Source organism: Oryx dammah, unplaced genomic scaffold (assembly GCF_014754425.2).
Source record: "Oryx dammah isolate SB20612 unplaced genomic scaffold, SCBI_Odam_1.1 HiC_scaffold_19, whole genome shotgun sequence".
NCBI lineage: Eukaryota > Metazoa > Chordata > Mammalia > Artiodactyla > Bovidae > Oryx > Oryx dammah.
The window spans coordinates 89,339,002-89,361,398 of record NW_024070203.1 but is presented as its reverse complement, the minus strand read 5'-3'; the positions used below and the strand labels follow the sequence as shown (position 1 = coordinate 89,361,398).

General features: G+C 39.9%; 1 protein-coding gene across 1 annotated transcript in view; it reads left to right on the top strand.

The window, feature by feature from the left end:
* RALYL (RALY RNA binding protein like) overlaps positions 1 to 22,397 on the top strand; it is an 820,318-nt gene that overhangs the window by 638,936 nt on the left and 158,985 nt on the right. The window lies entirely within an intron of this gene.

Sequence of the window (22,397 nt, the reverse complement as noted above, 5' to 3'; positions counted from 1 at the left end):
ACTAACTTAGTGTGAAACAAACTTTGTGTCCCTCAATGAGTGAATGGATAAAAAAACGGGAAGGAAATTTTGCCATTTGTGACAACATGGATGTACTTTGACGGCATTATGCTCATAGATCTCTGTATCGTTGAGACAGATAACAGATTGGTGGTTGTCAGAGTTGCACCCCACTCCAGTACTCTTGCCTGGAGAATCCCATGGATGGAGGAGCCTGGTGGGCTGCAATCCATGGGGTCGCTAAGTTGGAGATGACTGAGCGACTTCGCTTTCACCTTTTGCTTTCATGCATTGGAGAAGGAAATGGCGACCCACTCCAGTGCTCTTGCCTGGAGAATCCCAGGGACGGGGGAGCCTGGTGGACTGCCGTCTATGGGGTTGCACAGAATCGGACACGACTGAAGTGACTTAGCAATAGAGTTGCAGAGCGGGGGTTGGTGTGGTGGAGGGTGGGTGAAATAGGTGAAGAGGGTGAAAGTGAAAGTGAAGTCTCTCAGTGGTGTCCGACTCTTTGTGACCCCATGGACTGTAGCCCACCAGGCCCCTCTGTCCATGGGATTCCCAGGCAAGAGTACTGGCGTGGGTTGCCATTGCCTTCTCCAGGGGATCTTCCCGACCCAGGGATCAAACCTGGGTCTCCCGCATTGTAGACAGACGCTTTACCGTCTGAGCCATTATAAAATAAATAAGACATGGGAATGTAATGTACAGCATGGGGATTGTAGTTAATAATACTGTATTATATACTTAAGAGTTGCTAAGAGAGTCGAACTTAAAAGTTATCAAAAAAAATAATAATTTGTATGTGTTTCGGGGGCAGAAGGAGAAGGGGACAACAGAGGATGAGGTCCCTGGATGGGATCACGGACTTGATGGACATGAGTCTGAGTGAACTCCGGGAGTTGGTGATGGACAGGGAGGCCTGGCGTGCTGCAATTCATGGGGTCACAAAGAGTCAGACACGACTGAGCGACTGAACTGAACTGGTGACAGATGTTAGTTAAACTTATTGTGATGGTACTTTTGCAATATATGCATATATCAAATGATTATATTGTACGCCTGAGACTACTGTAATGTTATATGTCAGTTATATATCAAAATGATTTTTTTAATTTTTAAAAATATTTTTTTAATTGAAGGATAATTGCTTTACAGGATTGTGTTGGCTTCTACCAAATATCCACATAAATCAGCCATAGGTAAACCTCCCACTAGATCATCCCTTCCATCTCCCTCCCCTAAAATAATTTTGGTGGTGGTTTAGTCGCTAAGTCATGTCCGACTCTTGCGAGTCCATGGACTGTAGCTCACCAGGCTCCTCTGTCCATAGGATTCTCCAGGCAATAATATTGGAGTGAGTTTCCATTTCCTTCTCCAGGGGATCTTCCAGACCCAAGGATTGAACCCAGGTCTCCCGCACTACAGGCAGATTCTTTACCAACTGAGCCACCGGGGAGCCCTTAAAATAATCCTGCCTGATTCTGCTTTAAGATAAAGTTGGAAAAAAAAAAAAAAAAGATAAAGTTGGTATATGCACTATATAAGTTTCTGGTGCTCAATGCTTTGATGAGCCGGGTGTGTTCCTTCTAAACTGTGTGTCACCCAAAGCCTAGTCACCACTCATATCCAGGCACCGGGCTCCCTTCCGCCCTTCTGCTTCCTCCAGTCCCCTTCCCAGTCCAGTAACCACTAATCCGTTTCTATGTCTGTGAGTCTGTGTTTTATATTGCTTTGTTTGTTCACTTTTTTCAGACTCCGAGAGTGAAATCCTATAATTTTTGCCTTTCACCTTTTCAATTTAATTCACTTAATATAATACCATCAAGTCTACTCATGTTGTTAAAAATGTCAAGATTTCATTCTCTTTTATGGCTGAGAAGTATTCCATTGTGTATATACACAACACCTTCTTTATCTCCTCATACGTCGATGGACACTTCATAGCTTGGCTATTATAAATAAAGCGTCTGTGAACATATACATTTCAAATTAAAGTTTTTCTTTTTTGTTCTTTGGATAAGTACCTAGAGGTAGAGTAGCTGGATCACATGGTGGACGTATTCTTAACCTTTGGAGGATTCTCACGTGGTTTTCACAGCGGCTGCAGCAATTTACATTTCCACCAACATTGTCTTATGGTTTCCTTTTCTCCACATCCTCTCCAACACTTGTTATTTCCTATCTTTTTGATGATAGCCGTTCTAATATGTGTGAGGTGGTATCTCACACCTGTGGTTTTGATTTGCATTTCCCTAATAATTAGTGATAATGAACATCTTTTCATGTATCTGTTGACAATCTGTATGTCTTCTTTTGAAAAATGTCTATTCAGATCCTCTGTCCATTTTTACCCTGTTGTTTGCTTTTTGTATTGTTAAGTTGCATGACTTCTTTATATATTTTGGATACCGACCACTTGTCAGATATGTGGTTAGCAGATATCTTCTCCCATTTAGTAGGTTGCCTTTTAATTTTGATGATGATTTCCTTCACTGTTCATTTGATGTAGACCCGTTTGTCTATTTTTGCTTTTCTTACCCTTGCCTTTGGAATCAGATCCACAAAAATATGGCTAACCTTGGGGTCATAAGGGTAAGCCCCTATGTTTTCACCTAGGATGTTTATGGTTTCAGATCTCAACATTCAAGCCTTTAATTCAGTTGGAGTTATTGTTTTTATGCAGTGTTAAGAGAGTGGTCCAGTTTTATTCTTTTGCTTGTGGCTGCCTGTTTTTCCAAACACCAGTTTTGGAAGAGACTGTCCTTTCTCCAGCGCATGCATGTTCCCGATCCTTTGTCCTAAATTGGTTTTCTGTATATTGTGAGTTTATTTCTGGAATCTCAATTCTGATCCATCGATCTATGTGTTTGTTTTTGTTATGATACCATTACTGTAGCTTTGTAGTGTACTTTAAAATCAGGAAACATGATACTTCCAGCTTTTTTTCTTTTTTCTTAATATTGTTTTGCCTACTCAGGCTCTTTTGTGGTTCTATGCAAGTTTTAGAATTATTCTAGTTCTGTGAAAAATGTCGTTGGACTCTTAAAACAGATGGCATTGAATCTGTAGATTACTTTAGGTAGCATGGACATTTTTGCAATATCAATTTTTCCCACCCATTAGCACAGAATACCTTTCCTTTATTTGTACTTTCTATAATTTCCCCCATTATTGTCTTACAGGTTTCAGAATATAGGTCTTTCACCTACCTGTTTAACTGAATTACCAGCTATTTTATTATTTCTGATCCAATTGTAAATGATATTGCTTTCTTGATTTCACTTTCTGACAGTTTTTTATTAGTATATAGAAATGCCACTGATTTTTAGGTTGATTTTGTATTCCACAGCCTTACTGAATTCATTTATTAGTTCTGAAAAGTGAAATGAAAGTGTTAGTCATTCAGTCATGTCTGACTCTTTGAAACCCCATGGACTGTAGCCTGCCAGGCTCCTCTGTCCATCGAATTCTCCAGATAAGAATACTGGAGTGAGAAGCCTTTCCCTTCTCCAGGGGATCTTCCCAACCCAGGAATTGAACCTAGGTCTCCTACATTGCAGGCAGATTCTCTACCATCTGAGCCACCAGGGAAGTCCTTATTAGTTATGAGAGGGTTTTCTTTTTGGTGGAGTCTTTAGGGTTGTAGCAGTTTTTTTGACAGTCTTTAAGGTTTTCTAGGTAAAGTATCATGTTATCTGCAGATGGTGATGGTTTTGCTTCTTTTTGACTTGGATGCTTTTCATTTACTTTTCTTGGCTAGGACTTCCTATACAATGTTGAATAAAAGTAACAAGTGGGCATCCTTGCCTTGTTCCTGATCCTAGAGAAAAAGCTTTCGGCTTTTCACAATTATGATGTTAACTGTGGGTTTATTATGCATAGTCTTCATTATCTTGAGATTCATTCCCTTTATACTCACTTTGTTGAGAACTTTTATCATACATGTTGAATTTTGTCAAATGGTTTTCTTGCATCTGTTGGGATGATAATATGAGTTTTATCTTTTGTCTGGTTAATATGGTATATCACACTGGTTAATCTGGGGATGTTGAATGCTCTTTGTATCCTTGGAATAAATCCCCATTGATTATGATTTATGACCCTTTTAATGTGTTCTGAATTCAGTTTGCTAATATTTTGTTGAAAATTTTTGCATCTATGTTCATTAAAGACTTTTCTGTGGTGACGTTGTCTGGGTTTGATATTAGAGTAATGCTGGCCTCATAAAATGAGGCCCTCCCATCTTCAATCCTTTGGAAGAGTTTGAAAGTATAGGTTTTAAATCTTTCAATTTTTGATAGAATTCACTAGTGAAGTCATCTGATTCACTTTAACCTTTACTAATGTTTTCTTTCTACTGACTTTAGGCCTTGTTCTTTTTCTTTTTCTAATTTCTTTAGGAGTGAGTTATATTGTTTTAGAGTTCTCTTCCTTATTGAGACAGACTTTAATTGCAATGAATTTTTGTCTTAGAACCACTTATGCTCCATGTCATAAATTTTGGATGTTGTATGCTTGCATTGTCTCTATGTACTCTGTATTATTTCTTTGATTTTTGATAACCCATTGATTATTCCACATTTAAACATTCATCCTAACCAAGTCCACAAGCATGCACCAGGGCTGCACTTGGGAGTTTTAGGATGTCAGCTGAAACCATCTCTCCTGAACTCTCAGCTCTGCTTGCTGGTGTCCTCACACAGGTGGCTCTGCCTTGCGACTGTATGCAGGTCAGGAAGCAACAGTTAGAACTGGATATGGAACAACAGACTGGTTCCAAATAGGAAAAGAAGTACGTCAAGGCTGTATATTGTCACCCTGCTTATTTAACTTACATGTAGAGTACATCATGAGAAACGCTGGAAGAAACACAAGCTGGAATCAAGATTGCTGGGAGAAATATCAGTAACCTCATATATGCAGATGACACCACCCTTATGGCAGAAAGTGAAGTGAAGTGAAGTTGCTCAGTCGTGTCCGACTCTTTGCAATCCCATGGACTGTAGCCCACCAGGCTCCTCCATCCATGGGATTCTCCAGGCAAGAATACTGGAGTGGGTTGCCATTTCCTTCTCCAGGGGATCTTCCCAACCCAGGGATCGAACCCAAGTCTCCTGCATTGTAGACAGACGCTTTATCATCTGAAATACCAGGGAAGCCCTGGCAGAAAGTGAAGAGGAGCTGAAGAGCCTCTTGAAGAAAGTGAAAGAGGAGAGTGAAGAAGTTGGCTTAAAGCTCAACATTCAGAAAACGAAGATCATGGCATCTGGTCCCATCACTTCATGGGAAATAGATGGGAAAACAGTGGAAACAGTGTCAGACTTTATTTTTGGGGGCTCCAAAATCACTGCAGATGGTGACTGCAGCCATGAAATTAAAAGATGCTTACTCCTTGGAAGAAAAGTTATGACCAACCTAGAGAGTGTATTAAAAAGCAGAGACGTTACTTTGCCGACTAAGGTCCATCTAGTCAAGGCTATGGTTTTTCCTGTGGTCATGTATGGATGTGAGAGTTGGACTGTGAAGAAGGCTGAGTGCTGAAGAATTGATGCTTTTGAACTGTGGTGTTGGAGAAGACTCTTGAGGGTCCCTTGGACTGCAAGGAGATCCAACCAGTCCATTCTGAAGGAGATCAGCCCTGGATGTTCTTTGGAAGGAATGATGCTAAAGCTGAAGCTCCAGTACTTTGGCCACCTCATGCGAAGAGTTGACTCATTGGAAAAGACCCTGATGCTGGGAGGGATTGGGGGCAGGAGGAGAAGGGGACGACCGAGGATGAGATGGCTGGATGGCATCATGGACTCGATGGACGTGAGTCTGAGTGAACTCCGGGAGATGGTGATGGACAGGGAGGCCTGGCGTGCTATGATTCATGGGGTCACAAAGAGTTGGACACAACTGAGCGACTGAACTGAACTGAATGATTATTCCACAGCATATATTTTAATCTCCACATATTTGCCCTTTTTCCAGTTCAGAATGTTCTGATTATATCTATTAAGTCAATCTGGTTTAGTGTGTCATCTAAGGTCTGTGTTTCCTTATTTATTTTCTAGCTGCTTTATCTCTTCACTGATGTAAATGGGGTGTTAAAGACCCTGCTTTCATTGCATTGCTGCCAATTTCTCCCTTTATGCCCATTAATATGTGCTTTGTATATCTGAGTGCTCTTGTGGTGGGTGCATATATATTTATAAATGTTATATTTTATTACTGGATTTCTCCTTTATCAATAAGATAATGCTCTTCTTTGTTCTTTATTGCTGTGTTTGTTTTAACATCTATTTGTCTCATATGAGCATAGCTACACCAGCATTCTTTTCCTTTCCATTTGAGTGGAATAGCTTTCTGCATCCCTTTACTTTCACTCTGTATGTCTTGCTTTTGAAGTGAATCTCTTATAAAAAGTGTATGGATGAGTCTTGTATGAGTCTTTTCTTTTCTTTTTCCTTTTTTTCTTCACCTAACCACTCTATCTTTTGATTGGAGAATTTAGTCCATTTATGTTTAAAATAATCACTGACATTTTGTTTACATTTGACGTCTGCTTGCTTCCCTGGTGGCTCAGATGGTAGAGACGTCTGTTTTTCTAGTTGGTCCTGTTTCTTTCTTCTTCCCTGTCTCTCCTCTCTTGTGGTTTGGTGGCTTTCTACCTTGTTCTGTTTAGATTCCTTTCTCATTTTCTTTTGTGTATTTACTATGAGTTTTTGTTTGTGGTTACTGTGAGGTTCACATATTGCTCCTGTTTTAAATTGATAGCAACTTAAATTTAAACACATTCTAAATGTTTACATTTTTACTTCCCCCATCACGTTTTATATTTTTGATGTTTCTTCCACTCTTCCAATTTTAATTGCAATTCTTCTTTATGTGGATTTCTTTGGGCTCATTCTATTTGGGATGTTTTGGGCTTCCTGCACCTGAATATCTATATTTTTCCTCAGGTTAGGGAAATTTTCAGTTCTTATTTCTTCAAATACATTTGCTGGCACTTTCTCTTCCTATTCTTTTCATGAGAAACCTATAATGAGAATGTATTCCACTTAATGTTGTCTCAAAGTTTCCTTAAAGGATTTTAACTTTTTAATTTTTTTTCTTTTTGCTGCTCTGTCAGGGTGATTTTCATTGGTTTGTCTTCCAGTCCAATGATTCATGCTGCTGCTTCATCCAGTCAGCTGTTGAATCTCCCTAGTGTATTTTTCAGTTTAGTTCCAAAACTTCAGAACTTTCTTATATTTTCTCTTTGTTGAAAATGTTGCCATGTTTTTCATTCTTAATCTGAATTCATTATCTTTATGACCATTACATTAACTGCTTTATCTTACCTCCATTTTATTAATGTCTTTTTCTGAAGTTTTTTCTTGTTCTTTCATTCAAAATATATTTCTCTGTCTCCTCGTGTTGCCTGACTCTTTGTTTCCGTCTATAAGATGAAGCTGCTGTCTCTGCCGGTCTTGAAGGAGCAGTCACTGGAAGACTAGGGGTGTGCTGTGGTCTGTCTGTGCAGTGCTTTGGTCCCAAGATCTGTCTGTGTTTCAGTCTCAAAGGGCCCAGAAATGCTGGGCGTTCAGTGGGATTCTCTGTGTGACATGCACACACCTTCCAGGATCAGTGGTATGGGGGCTGCAGTAAAGCCATCCCAGGCCTGGATGAGCACATCCGCAGATCTGGTGGTGCAGGGCTAGTACGAATGGGCTTGAGACTGGGCTAAGCCTCTTCACCAGTTCTGGTGGGAAAAATAATTTTTTTTCTTTTGAGCAATCACATATCGTCCTGGATTCTCATCCTATGAGCAATTTCTAGCCATAATAATTAGTCTAAAGGCTTTTAAATAACAATAGTTAATTATTTTATTCATAACTTTTGTAAGGCCAAAAGTTAATTTACTTATGTTCATTAGATACTTATTTTAAAACCAAAACCCTTATAGTTATATTTGGAATGGATGACCAATGAGTTCAGTTCAGTTCAATTCAGTTCAGTCGCTCAGTTGTGTCAGGCATATATATATATATGCCTGAGTCCCTTTGCTGTCCACTTCAGACTATCTCAACATTGTTAATCAGCTATATTCCAATACAAAATCAAAAGTTTAGAATGAAAAGAAAAGAAAATCTTAAAAAAATCAATAAACATTTATAATAATAGATACATATATGTAAAATAAAAACCTTTATTCTTGATTACTAAATGATGACTGTGAAATTGCTGACATGATATGTGAATGATGGTTTAAATTTACTTTTAAAATTCAGCATTGACGATAAAATAATGTGACCTTTGTAGTGATACTTTCAATACAACTTTGAGTGGAATACAGAATGGTGGTAAAAAATAATGATCTTAGTAATTTAGGAGACATACAAATTAAAATGCATTTGGAGTTGGTTATGTTAAATAAACAACACATAATTACATTAAACAAATGCAATCATGATTTCTACTGATTTACACAAACTGAGGTGTATCACATTTTGTAAATATTTTATGTTTATTTAGTGAAAGTTTCTCAGTCGTGTCCAGCTCTCTGCGATCTCACAGACTATACAGTCCATGGGATTCTCCAGGCCAGAATACTGGAGTGGGTAGCCTTTCACTTCTCCAGGGGAAAATCTCAACTCAAGGATCAAACCCATGTCTCCCGCATTGCAGGCAAATTCTTTACCAGCTAAGACACAAGGGAAGCCCACTTCTGGAATGCAAAGTCAAATGGGCCTTAGCAAGCATCACTAAAATCAAAGCTAGTGGAGATGATGGAATTCCAGTTGAACTATTTCAAATCCTAAAAGATGATGCTGTGAAAGTGCTGCACTCATTATGCCAGCTAATTTGGAAATCTCAGCAGTGGCCACAAGACTAGAAAAGGTTAGTTTTTATTCCAATCCCAAAGAAGGGCAATGCTAAAGAATGCTCAAACTACTGCACAATTGCACTCATCTCACTTGCTAGCAATGCTCAAAATTCTCCAAGCCAGGCTTCAACAATACGTAAACCGTGAAGTTCAAGATGTTCAAGCTAGGTTTATAAAAGGCAGAGAAACCAGAGAACAAATTGCCAACACCTGTTGGATCATCAGAAAAGCAAGAGAGTTCCAGAAAAACATCTCAGTTCAGTTCAGTTGCTCAGTTGTGTCCAACTCTTTGTGACCCCATGAATCATAGCACGCCAGGCCTCCCTGTCCATCACCATCTCCCGGAGTTCACTCAGACTCACGTCCATCGAGTCCGTGATGCCATCCAGCCATCTCATCTTCTGTCGTCCCCTTCTCCTCCTGCCCCCAATCCCTCCCAGCATCAGGGTCTTTTCCAATGAGTCAACTCTTCGCATGAGGTGGCCAAAGTACTGGAGCTTCAGCTTTAGCATCATTCCTTCCAAAGAAATCCCAGGGCAGATCTCCTTCAGAATGGACTGGTTGGATCTCCTTGCAGTCCAAGGGACCCTCAAGAGTCTTCTCCAACACCACAGTTCAAAAGCATCAATTCTTCGACACTCAGCCTTCTTCACAGTCCAACTCTCACATCCATACATGACCACAGGAAAAACCATAGCCCTGACTTTTTCTGCTTTATTGACTATGCCAAAGCCTTTGACTGTATGGATCACAAAAAACTGTGGAAAATTCTTCAAGAGATGGGGATACCAGACAACTTACCTCCCTCCTGAGAAATCTGTATGTAGGTCAAGAAGCAATGGTTAGAACTGGACATGGAACAACAGACTGGTTCAAAATTGGGAAAGAATTGTATACTATCACACTGCTTATTTAACTTATATGCAGAGTACATCATGCAAAATGCCAGGCTGGATGAAGCACAAACTAGAATCAAGATTGCTGGGAGAAATATCAGTAACCTCAGATTTGTAGATGACACCACCCTCACGGCTGAAAGCAAAGAAGAATGAAAGAGCCTCTTGATGAAAGTGAAAGAGGAGAGTGAAAAAGTTGGCTTAAAGCTCAACATTCAGAAAGCTAAGATCATGGCACCCAGTCCCATCACTTTATGGCAAATAGATGGGGAAACAATGGAAACACTGAGAGACTTTATTTTGGGGGGCTCCAAAATCACTGCAGATGGTGATTGCAGCCATGAAATTAAAAGACGTTTGCTCCTTGGAAGAAAAGTTATGACCAACCTAGACAGCATATTAAAAAGCAGAGACATTACTTTGCCAACAAAGGTCTGTCTAGTCAAAGCTATGGTTTTTCCAGTAGTCATGTATGGATGTGAGAGTTGGACTATAAAGAAAGCTGAGCAAAGAAAAGTTGATGCTTTTGAACTGTGGTGTTGGATAAGACTCTTGAGATTCCCTTGGACTGCAAGGAGATCAAGCCAGTTGATCGTAAAGGAGATCAGTCCTGAATATTCATTGGAAGCACTGATGCTGAACCTGAAATTCCAATACTTTGACCGCCTGATGCAAAGAACTGACTCAGTGGAAAAGACCCTGATGCTGGGAAAGAATGAAGGCAGGAGGAGAAGGGAATGACAGAGGATGAGATGGTTGGATGACATCACCGACTCAATGGACATGAGTTTGAGTAAACTCTGGGAGTTGGTGAAGGACAGGGAGGCCTAGCGTGCTGCAGTCCATGGGGATCACAAAGAGTCAGACACGACTGAGCAACTGAACCAAACTGAATTATGTTTATATAGTCAGAAAACCACACTATGAAATTTTTCTGATGAATTTTATTTTGAACTAAAAAGACAACATAAGTATGTTACCATTTAGTCTCCCTCTGCCACCTATCATCAGTTGAATTTTAGAAATGTTTGAGCTTTTGAAGAACTACTTTGCAAATCCTTTTAATGTTGATTAGATTTTGCTCAAAAGTAATTGGAAACCTCTCACTGGAATGTTCCACAAAATTCAAATTTTGAGTTTTTAAAGAATTTCCATATTAAAAGAAAATCTTACAAATGAAAAGACAAATTCTTACAGAGGCAAAGGACGGAGTAGGTAAATGATGAATGTTATAAAGATGTACATGATTTAATTTTGATTTTTCTATGACAGTGCTTTGAAATAACTCAACTGGGCAGAAAAGCCTTTTGATGGGGCTTCTATTTATAATTAGATAGTTGTATTTTATACCAGAATTAAAAGAAATTGAGAATGCTTGTGGTTGGATGGCATCTACTTTTGCTGGAACAGTCAAAAGGACATTAGACATGTTGGAAAAGTTTTAACTTATTAAAAAAATATGTCAGGAAAAGTACTCTGAATGGTAAAAAGACAGTACCTACGAAAATATCTGGGCTAGTATATTTACACATATCAATGTAAAAATTGATATGTGTAAGAATTGAGACTGTTTTCCACTAATAATTATTACTGATATTATTTCCCTCAACACCTATAGAAGTATATTCTCCATTAAAATTGGAACAAAGACAATATTTATATCTGTTTACCAAATCCTTAGCACAGTTCCTGGCACATTCTGTACATTCAATAATTATTTGATAAATGAAAATGAATGATTTATAGCATCTCTATTTTCTTCTAAACACTGGAAGTAATAGACATAAATAAAAATAAGCATCCAAGTATATATGCCTCGGAGGAGGCAATGGCACCCCATTCTTGCCTGGAAAATCCCATGGACAGAGGAGCCTGGTAGGCTGCAGTCCATGGGGTCGCTAAGAGTCGGACACGACTGAGCGACTTTACTTTCGCTTTTCACTTTCCTGCATTGGAGAAGGAAATGGCAACCCACTCCAGTGTTCTTGCCTGGAGAATCCCAGGGATGGGGGAGCCTGGTGGGCTGCCGCCTATGGGGTCGCATAGAATCAGACACAACTGAAGTGACTTAGCTGCAGCAGCAGCATATATACGTACTTTTTTTTTTCTTACTTCAGTTTCTATTGGGGTTAAAAGCAGTTTTTGAGTAAGTCATCCAATGATCAGATTTACCAGGTAATTAGTAATAAGTTCAAGTTTCCGTTTTCATTTGTCCTTGCAGACGGGGCCCGGGAGCATCAGGGTGTTTTCTGGTGACAGGTGGGAATCTGGCCAACCAGTGATCTTCGATTAGCATTCTAGTGACGGAGGCCGGCTTGCCACGGAGCTGCGTCACAGCCAATTCATGCAACTAGACCCAAAGGCTCATTAAAACGGTCACAATGCAGTGACTGTCCGGTAAAATTAGACTGCAGTTTCATTCCCATAACAGAGAGTATTTTAACATGCTATTAAGGATATATAGCAAGTATAAAAACTAGCTTTGATTCTGTGAAGGGAAAAACAACAAGACTAGAAAGCCATTTACTTTTGTGTGGAATTGGTTCCACTCTCAGATTTAGGCTTAAAATGCTTCAAATGGTCATGTTTTAGAACATACGTTTGCCTCTGTAAATTTGGTACATTTTTCTCTCAGTAAAAGCACTTTGGTAAAGAATCTGCCTGTGATGCAGGAGACCCGGGCTTGATTCCTGGGTCTGGAAGATTCCCTGGAGAAGGGATAGGCTACCACTCCAGTGTTCATGCCTGGAGAATCCCATGAACAGAGGAGCCTGGTAGGCTACAGTCCATGGGACACAAAGCAAAAGCACTCTGGGGCAGCTCCATCAAACCGTAGGGTTGTGAGACTGCCTGGCCGAGACACATCAGGCAGCTCAGTTGAAAGTCAGGATTGTTTCGCTGTTGCTACCAGCCAAATCTCCCTACAGCATTCTTTTATCATGCATCTTCCTCAGTGATGCCACAACTCCTGGGGGTTCAGGATGTATTATTTTACAGGTCTTTGCACAGCCAAACCAGGTTTAAGCGGCTAAAAAATATGGCATCCAAAGTCTGGTTAAGAGCAATGTGATAGGACAGAAAGTTCTAGAACATGAATCTGGTGCAGTGCCCAACTCTCAGGCATCTCTCCTGGGGCAGGGGCAGGGTGCGCCGTCTCCTACCAGTTCAGTTCCTGGCACCTGTGCCATGCTCAATAGTAAAGACGAGAGTGAAATGAGCTAACGATATTATTAGGAAAGCCATTTAATTTCTCGATATCTCAAACATCTATATACATGACACAGAAATAAAGACCCCTGCTCTGCTTATTTCCCAGGATGGTCTGAGGCTCTAAACTAATAATAACTGCAAAGGCACTTTTTAATGGTATAGTGCTCATACTAGGGTAAGGTATGGTTTTATGCATTCATTTGTCAAACATAACAGACTATTTTCTTTACCTCCTGAATTTTTATTCAGTGGAACGGTAATGAATCCCTAAATCTTCTAAATGTGAACAATAAAAGTCTCTGAATGACTTTTCCTGGCAGTCTATATGCCATGGATGAATTATTTAAACTTTTATTTAAACCTGAGGAAAGAAACAAACACAAAGCAATCCCAAGAGTAAAGATGCTACTTTTAATTAATTCCTTTAGAAAAATATCTCTTCATTTTTCCTCATCTACGAGAAGAAATGCCTTGATAATGTGGGTGCCTTATTATCAGTTAGAGGTGACTTCAATATCCAGCATAAATTTCTCTCGAAATAACAGATGCCATCAGGGTTCACTGTTGGCAGGGATAAGTAACGAGTATTTGTTTATTATAGTAGTGTAATTTAAAATGTTAAATTATCTTTCCAAAAGGGGATATTCCAAATTGAAAACACAGCAAATAAATAAATGGGAAATATTTTTGCATATATTTCAGGATATCTCATAAACCAATGTTCAGAGGCATTCTGTTCTGCTGGATGTTAACAAGTGTGCTGTCCAAAAACTTATCTCTTTCTCTCTCATACACATTGAGTTAAACACCATGGGATGTTTCTTGTTTCCAGAATCTTTTTCCTTTAATATGCATTACAAATATATGAGAAAGAGAAATATTGTCACATTTTTACCAAATTTATTTTACCATGACTTGTTTATTTGGCAATATACTTATTAACTCCTTCCAAAACATTGTTTAGATAAATACCACTTTAGGAATTGCTCTGACAAAGTGTGTTTGGCTGGACACATCACAATTGATGCAAGAACACACCTTGTGGCTTGTATGGGTTTGGTTAACCAGTGGACTCCTAGAACACGTACCACACCAACAGCTCTGTTCAGGACACTGAAGAGCCTGAGAAGCTGAGCTGCGACTACCCTTTAGAAGTCCAAAGTCAAAGGGGCAAACACTCCGTGGTCAGTTCTGGGACATCTGGGAGAAGCATGTAATGAAGTAAAATGGGGAGTGCAAAGGAGAGTCACATCTGTTTGGATTTGGAACTGGAGGTATCTTCCCAAGAGTCCAAAGCATCAAATTATTGAACGCTTTTACAATCGTCTTTAGTAGTACCCTAGCAAGAATTGGCTAAATAAATATATTTGCATGTGTTGGATATCCTTTTCAGGGGTGATGCTTTGGAACGGTACTTGTCTCCCATTTGCCTCATCTCATTTACCTCAAACCAAAATAGGTTCAGCTCATTGACATTTTTCAGTTCTGTGACTTTATAGCATATTTCTCTCATGGTATTAGCTTCATTTATTTAGTTTTAAAATAAAGAAGAAAATTGATTAGATTTTGGAACCCTTAATATACTTCAAGCAATTTACTGTGAAAAGACATAGTTAGCAACCCAACGGGATATGTTTCAATTGTTTCAATCTGAAGTTTAATAGTAGAAGGATGATTTTAAAGTTCATTTGAATTTTTTCCCTTTTTTTTCATGCTCATTTGAAATATTAAAACTTCAAAATAGATAAAGGATCTGTTCGATCAGCTTCCTCGTTGGTTCTTAGCGAGGTTCATAATGTCATATGACAAGGTGTGAAGGCCTCTTCTCCCTCCACGCAGAGCTCTGCAATCTGCAGTCGTCTCCTGAAAGAAAGCGATCGCCAGTCGCTCAGTCGCGCCCGACTCCTTGTGACCCTGTGCACTGCAGCCACCAGGCTCCTGTGCCCATGCAGTTCTCCGGGCAAGAACACTGGCAGGGGTAGCCATCACCTTCTCCAGCGGATCTTCCCAACCCAGGACTCGAACCCAGGTCTCCTGAGTCACAGGCGGTTTCTTTACCATCTGAGTCACCAGGGAAATCGTCTCCCAGGCACAGATAAAGCTTTAACTCCGTTCAGCTGCACTGTCCTCACGCCTGGACAGGGTTGGGGGTGGTGTGTCTCTACACAGGTGTGATATATGGTGAACCTGTTACCGACCAGTGCTCTTGACCTCTTTAATCAATACAAATCGATCAGAGACCAGACAAGCAATTCAGGCAAGGCTTTATTGGGCCCATGATCCAGCAGGAGGCAGAGAAAACCAACAAACAGGTTCTCTTGTTGCTTCCTTGCCTGCTTGCTCAGGGGATGCAGGTTGCTTCCTTCTACTGGGTGAGGGTAGCAGTGTGTTCAGAGGTTGGGCTGGAGGGGTGGCTTACGTGTGTTGCACACTCCTTTGGTGGCATTTGTGCAGGGATCCTGTGCAGCACTCTGCTTTTGCTTCCAACCCCCGGCTTTTGCTCCCTACTCTTCAAACGTGGTTTGGGGCTTTTTTGGTCTTCTTGTATCTTTTTGTCCAGAATTTTCCCCAACTGTGTATGCATGCAGTTATTTTTCAGTTCAGTTCAGTTGCTCAGTCATGTCCGACTCTGTGACCCCATGAATTGCAGCACACCAGGCCTCCCTGTCCATCACCAACTCCCAGAGTTTATTCAAGCTCATGTTCATCAAGTCGGTGATGCCATCCACCATCTCATCCTCTGTCAGGCTTGTCCCCTTCTCCTCCTGCCTTCAATGTTTCCCAGCATCAGAGTCTTTTCTAGTAAGTCAGCTCTTAGCATCAGGTGGCCAAACTATTTGGAGTTTCAGCTTCAACATCAGTCCTTCCAATGAACACTCAGGACTGATTTCCTTTAGGATGGATTGGTTGGATCTCCTTGAAGACCAGGGGACTCTCAAGAGTCTTCTCCAACACCACAGTTCAAAAGCATCAGTTCTTTGGTGCTCAGCTTTCCTTATAGTCTAACTCACATCCATTCATGACTACTGGAAAAACCATAGCCTTGACTAGACGGACCTTTGTTGGCAAAGTAATGTCTCTGCTTTTTAATATGCTGTCTAGGTTTCCTTTCAAGGAGTAAGCATCTTTTAATTTCATGGCTGCAGTCACCATCTGCAGTGATTTGGGAGCCCAGAAAAATAAAGTCTGACACTGTTTCCACTGTTTCCCCATCTATCTGCCATGAAGTGATGGGACTGATGCCATGATCTTAGTTTTCTGAATGCTGAGCTTTAAGCCAACTTTTTCACTCTCCTCTTTCACTTTCATCAAGAGGCTCTTTGGTTCTTCACTTTCTGCAGTTATTTTTAGCCCCTTATACTTTCTGTAATTTGTTGCTTGAGGAGACATTAGTCTAGGTGCCCAACACTGCAACCCAGCCACAAAGGGCCCAGGTCTCAGCCTGTCTCAAACCCAAACAGAAACTCTTCGAGAGACTTCTGTTTCATAGTGCTTGTCTAGTTTTATCAATGCCTCATGAGAATATGATTTTAGTTTTCTGATAATACAGTCCATCACCTTGGTATATAAGTACCTCAATATGTACTTTTGCATAACAAGTAGGAATTTAAGTGGGATTTTTTTGACCCATTGCAAAAGCATTTGTTGCGATGATTAAATCTACATTCTTTTTTGAGGGTAATGTAAGATTTTTTTAATGTTGGTACTTACTGTGAATCTTCGCAAACTCGGGAATTTAAGAAATGCCACTTCATATTTTGTATCTCAGCCTTTTATTCCAAAGTTCCTGTCTTGTGAGAGGGGCAGAAAATTGGACCTTGGCCATTCTTCCTCTGGTCCCTCCTGTGGGTGACTTGCACAGCCCCCGCACAATCAGGGAAGGAAGTCTTGGGAGGTTTCTCTGCAGCTGACCACTAAGTTCAGGGTCCAGAGGCTATTTACACTGTCTGGAGGCTTTCTTCAAGGCCAGCAGCTTTTGAGATAGACGAACCTGAACTTTGCCTTCCAAATAAGATGGGTTGTTCCAAAAACACAGTGAAATCTTGTATCAGTAAAGCTAAACACAAAGGAAATGCTCACTCATCCAGACCCTGGCCATGGTTTATGTCCCCTGATTTCCTGAGCTCACACCTACTGTTCCTGCCCCCCTGTCTACATCCAGCCCCTCTCACACGCTCCCCTGTCCACTAAGGCCAGGACATGGGTGATCTTTACTATAGCAGTGCAACATACATAAATTTCCATATTTAAGCATACATTTATAAACATTCAAAGGAAAACGATGCATTCGAACACTATTCAGTGTTCAGACCCTATCCAGTGTCTCTAAGGAAAAAAGATTTTTTGCACCTGATGTCTGAAATTGGTGTGTAACAACCTTTCATAAAACATCTTCCATTGTATGTTGGGGCTTCCCAGGTGGCACTGGTGGTAAAGAATCTGCCTGCCAGTGCAGCAGTTGCAGGTTCAATTCCTGGGTTGGGAAGATCCCCTGGAGTGGGAAATGGCAAACCTCTCCAATATTTCTGCCTGATAAGTCCCACGGTCAGAGGAGCCTGGCAGGCTCTCTCCCATGAACTGTAGCCTCCCAGGTTCTTCCGTCCCTGAGATTTTCCAGGCTAGAATAACAGAGTAGGTGGCCATCTCCTTCCGCAGGGGATCTTCCCATCACAGGGATTGAGCTGGGTCTCCCGCCTGGGCAGGCGGATTCTTTACCACTGAGCCGTCAGGGAAGCCCTCCATTGCATGTAGTTCGTCAGTCACTCCGTCATGTCTGACTCTTTGTGACCCCAAGGACTGTAGCCCACCAGGCTACTCTGTCCATGGAATTCTCCAGGCAAGAGTCTGGAGTGGGTAGCCAGTCCCTTCTCCAGGGGACCTTCCTTACCCAGGGAGCGAGCCGGGTCTCCTGCCTGGGCAGGCGGATTCTTTACTGTCTGAGCCGTCAGGGTAGCTCCCCGCTGTATGGATCCACCATCAAACTCAGAGCCACTAGCTACAGATGATTTTTAAAATGGATGTTACAATACTTGTTTTGATAGTCTGAAGTCTCTTTTTTCTAATTTACTTATGAGAATTGTTTTTGTTTGTTTGTTATTTTCAGTTCAAAAGTAAAGAAGTCTAAGATAGAAATACAATAGTGTGTCTAATGATATTTCCTGGATATGTACCTCTACCATCATTACAGAGTTTATTAAAATAACAGAAATCTTCATTTGTTTCACTCACTTTTTTGTTCCAACCCTGTCATATGTGAAGGGTTAGACAGCCTAGATCTTTACTGGGCCTTAATCCAAATTATACGAGTCAGTGTCTTCCTAATTAATTCTCAGGACTGTTTTTTACTCAGAATCCAAAGTTATTTCCCACTCAAATCAGAAGAAATTTCTGGCTGGAGGCTCTAATAATCTTCTCCCGTCCAGTAATCCATCCTCCCAATAGCTCTTTTCTTCTGTTTACCCACTCGCCATCTCCACTGAAATCCTTATTCACCAAAATCCACTGTGCTGACCTGAATATTTATCAACACACACCTCATCATCTTTGTTATCATTTTCCTTTTTAACTGTGTATTAATTATTATACAAATTAAATTTTTGGATAGACATTAAATGTATGAAGAAAATTAAATATTTATATAAAATTTATATTCAGAATAAAATTTATAACATATTTAAGTTATACAGAGTAATGTTATATTATAAACTTACTTCCTCTATCCAGTTTAAGAAATAGCACATTATGATTAACTTTGAAGTCTTTTAGATATCCTTCACAAGTCCCATATCCTCATCTGCCCCTTTAGAGGCAACCTTCATCCTGAACTCATTTGGTTATTTCTGCTTGCTTTTCTTAGTTTTATTACATGTATTTTCATTCCTATGCACTGTATTGTTTAAATTTGCATTTTTATTAACATACAAGGATTCAGTCTGTCACTGTTTTTCCAGGATATCATCTTTTTGCTCAGTGTTATGTTCCTGAGATTCATCAGTACATCTGCGTTGTAGCCAATAGCTCTGTTTCTCTCTCTCTAGCCCCTACTCCTTCCTGCTTTGTAGTATGCTTGTGTGTAAATATATCACAAAATTCTTTTATTCAGTTATCTGCCAATGGGTGTTTGTGTTTTTCTATGAATTTTTTACTGTACTGCAATAAACACTCTTACAAGATACAGACATCCAAGGTGCATGCCTCCTGGTTCACAGGACTTAGCATTTTATGTGTATTATAAACTTCTAAATTATTTTCTAAAATAGTTTCACTAATTTATGCTTATAGTCACAATGTATACGAGTTTGACTTGCTCCAAAGCCTCATCAACTTTTAATATTGTCAGACTTTGTAAACTATTGTAAATCCAGGGAGTATCAGTTATATGTCATTATGGTTTCGCTTGCATTTCACTTGCTTCACTTCTACTGAGGTTGAGAATATTTTCATGTGTTTATTCAGGGTTCATATTTCCTCTTCTGTAAAGTGCCTTAACTAATTTTTGCCCAATTTTCTATTTGGTGGTTTGTCTCTTTTTCGTATTACTTGAATGCTTTATATATTCCTGAAACAAATCTATCAGGGATTTCTTTATCTAATTTGTGACTCTTCATTTTTAATGTGACTTGGATAGGCAGAAGCACTTGATTTTAACGTGGTAGAATTTATCATTCTTATGTTTTAAGGCTAGTGCTTTTTATGTCTGGTTTAAGATTATCCTTCCATACTCTGATCTCATAAAGATATTCTGCTGTATTTCCTCCTTAAAGTTTTATATTTTGCCTCTTACATTTAGGTTTTTAATCTAATAAGTAATCTATTTTTATGTGTGATGAAATTAGAGGTCCAATTTCATATTTGTCCTTGCTATAATAACCAGTAACCAAAAATAAATAATAACAACCAATAACAAGTTGTTACAGCATCAAAAGTCTTTCACTCACTTGTCAGCTGAACCAGCTCTATCATAATTTAAGTATCTCGTCTATGTGTCAGTCAGTCTGTGGGGTCTCTATTCTGTTCCATTGGTTTGTTTTCTCTTTTTGTATCAAAACTGCGCTCTTCATTATTACAGCTTTAAAATAAATCCTGATAAGGCAATTTTGCCAGCTTTTCTTTTCAAGTATATTATGGCTATTTTGATGTTTTGCTCTATCATATAAGTTTTAGAATCAGCATGTCAAATGCTCCACAGACATGAAAAGAGTATTTGGGGATTTTATTGTAAATATGTAGAATCAATAGATCAACTTGAGGAGAATCGATAAATTTATTTATCAAGACTTCCAAATTCTCTCTTTATGTAAAATAACTGTAAAGCCTTCCAATACAGAGTTATAATTTTCTTCATAAACATCTTTCAAATTTTATAATGTATTTACCCCTTGGTACTTGTATGTTACATAAGTGGCATCCTTTAAAATCATATATTTAAATATGTATTGGCATGTAGGAACATGCAATTAAATTTTGTATATTGGCTTTGAATATAAAAACTTGTAAAAAACTCTTAATTGTAGTAATCTGTGGCTGCCTCAGAGTGTTTTGTGGACCCACATGTTATCAGCAATTATGACAGTTTAATTTCTTCTTTCCTGTTTCTGATATTGTTTTCCTGTCTTACTTCACTGTCTACAATATCCAGTACAGTGTTATATAGAGATGGTGGTAGTAAATGCCTTTGTAAATCCCTTGATCTTAAAGAAAATGTGCCCAGTGACCCACTATTCACGGAGAAGGCAATGGCACCCCACTCCAGTACTCTTGCCTGGAAAATCCCGTGGATGGAGGAGCCTGGTGGGCTGCAGTCCATGGGGTCGCTAAGAGTCGGATATGACTGAGCGACTTCCCTTTCACTTTTCACTTTCATGCATTGGAGAAGGAAATGGCAACCCACTCTAGTATTCTTGCCTGGAGAATCCCAGGGACGGGGGAGCCTGGTGGGCTGCTGTCTATGGGGTCGCACAGAGTCAGACACGACTGAAGCGACTTAGCAGCAGCAGCAACCCACTGTGAAGTATGGTGTTCACTGTGGATTTGATATTGGTATTCTTTGGCAGGTGGAAGAAGCTTCCTTCTCCCCCGAGTTAAGGGTCCCCCATGTATGGCTGTTGAATGAGATGCCCATGCATTTCCTACCCTTCAGTGTGGGCCCTGCCTCCTGTCCCCTCGGATTCCCAAGGATGTGAGAACGAAAGCTCAAGTTCTGCTTTCAGCGGACATCTTCAGGACCAAGCCGGGCTCAGTGTTCCATCTCCATTGGCTTGCCACGCCCACTCGGATCTAGGCTTCTGTGAATGTCTTACTTTGATGTTAGCCCAATGTGTTTTTTAAAAGAGATAACATTATCCCATTTGAAGCACCATGATTAGAATTGGAGATTGTCATACTGAGTGAAGTCAGTCAGACAGAGAAAGATGAATATCATATGAAATCAATTATATGTGGAACCTAAAAAATGTGTACAAATGAACCTATTTACAAAACAGAAATAGCATCACAGATGTGTAGAAAGCAAATTTGTGGGTACCGAGGGAGAAGAGGGGCAGGCAAATTGAGAGACTGGGATTGACATCTACACCCTACTATATATAAAATCAATAACAAGGACCTACTGTACAGCACAGGGAACTCCGCTGAATACTCTGTAACGGCCTATATGGGAATACAGCCTAAACAAGCAGTGGATAGAGGTATATGCATAACCGTTTCATTTCGTTATACAGCAGCAACTAACACAGCCTTGTAAATCATCTATACACCAGTGTAAGTTACTTTAAAAGAGCGCCATTATTTTCCATCTAGATATTTTGGTTGCTTTTAATGATGGGTGGTCCATCCATCCCCAGACAGTGTATGTAGCCCCCTGTATTTGGCTCAGTCAGTAAAGAATCTGCCTGCAAGGCAGGAGACCTGAGTTTGATCCCTGGGTCAGGGAGATCCCTGGAGAAGGGAACGGCAACTCACTCCAGTACTCTTGCCTGGAGAATCCCATGGACGGAGGAGCCTGGCATGCTACAGTCCATGGGGTCGCAGAGTCAGACACAGCCTAAGCAACCAACACTTTCGTTTTTCACTTATGAGAAATAGAACTTTGCCTTTCTTTTCTGTCAAAATAATGCCCCTCACTTCTTCCAAAGCTTTTCTTAAAGTTTACTTCCTTTAGATTTTCTTTTTATCACCCTCTGGAAATGTTAACTTTATTAAATATAATAGTTTATATCACTTCCCAAACCTTTATCACCCAACTTCATAACAGTTTTACACATTTTAAAAAAATATTACGGTTGGTAATTGATGCAAATGCTCTCTTGTCATGTACTTAATTTAGGCATCTTCTCGTCTTATCTTAGAGACTCTGTTATAGTTTTAGTTCTTGAAAGCAAGCGACATGCTGTCTTTTCCTTCAGATCACTCCAGAACTCTGTAATTGAACATGCCAG